Raw genomic sequence first — 955 nt, 5'->3', positions numbered from 1 at the left:
AAAGTGCATTGTCCGTAGGAGTCCCTGGCGCATGAATCTGTGCAGAGGGAACGACCTCGGACCACCAGAGGCCGAGAAAATTACAGATTTTCGGTATCCGCCACCCAAAGTCATGTAAAAATCCAGCATATATATGGAGCTTTCTCGGGTGCTATTACAGATAGCGCAATAAATCAAAGTGCACTGTCTGTAGGAGGCCCTGGCGCATCAATCTGGGCAGAGGGAACGACCTCGGACCACCAGGGGCCGAGAAAACCACAGTCTCATGGGGCCGGACACTCAGGGTCAGGCGAAAATCCAATATATATCTGGTGTTATCTCGGGTGCTATTACAGATAGCGCAATAAATCAAAGTGCATTGTCTGTAGGAGGCCCTGGCGCATGAATCTGTGCAGCCGGAAAAACCTCGGACCACCAGGGGCCGCGAAAACCACCGTCTCATGGGGCCGGACACTCAGGGTCAGTGAAAGATCCAATATATATCTGGTGATATCTCGGGTGCTATTAGAGATAGCGCAATAAGTCAAAGTGCATTGTCTGTAGGAGGCACTGGCGAATGAATCTGTGCAGCAGGAACGACCTCGGACCACCAGGGGCCGAGAAAATTACAGATATTCGGAATCCGTCACCCAAGGTCATGTATAAATCCAGCATGTATCTGGTGATATCTCGGGTGTTATTAGAGATAGCGCAATAAATCAAAGTGCATTTTCTGCAGGAGGCCCTGGCGCATGAATCTGTGCAGCGGTATCTACCTCGGATCACCAGGGTCCGAGAAAATCACCGAGACATGGGGCCGGGCACTCAGGGTCAGGTAAAAATCCAATATATATCTGGTGATATCTCGGGTTATATTACAGATAGAACAATAAATCAAAGTGAATTATCTGCAGGAGGCCCTGGCGCATGAATCTGTGCAGCGGGAACGACCTCGGACCACCAGGGGCCGAGAAAA

Source organism: Nomia melanderi, unplaced genomic scaffold (assembly GCF_051020985.1).
Source record: "Nomia melanderi isolate GNS246 unplaced genomic scaffold, iyNomMela1 scaffold0014, whole genome shotgun sequence".
In the NCBI taxonomy this organism is placed as follows: Eukaryota; Metazoa; Arthropoda; class Insecta; order Hymenoptera; family Halictidae; genus Nomia; species Nomia melanderi.
Note: the sequence above shows the minus strand (reverse complement) of the source record.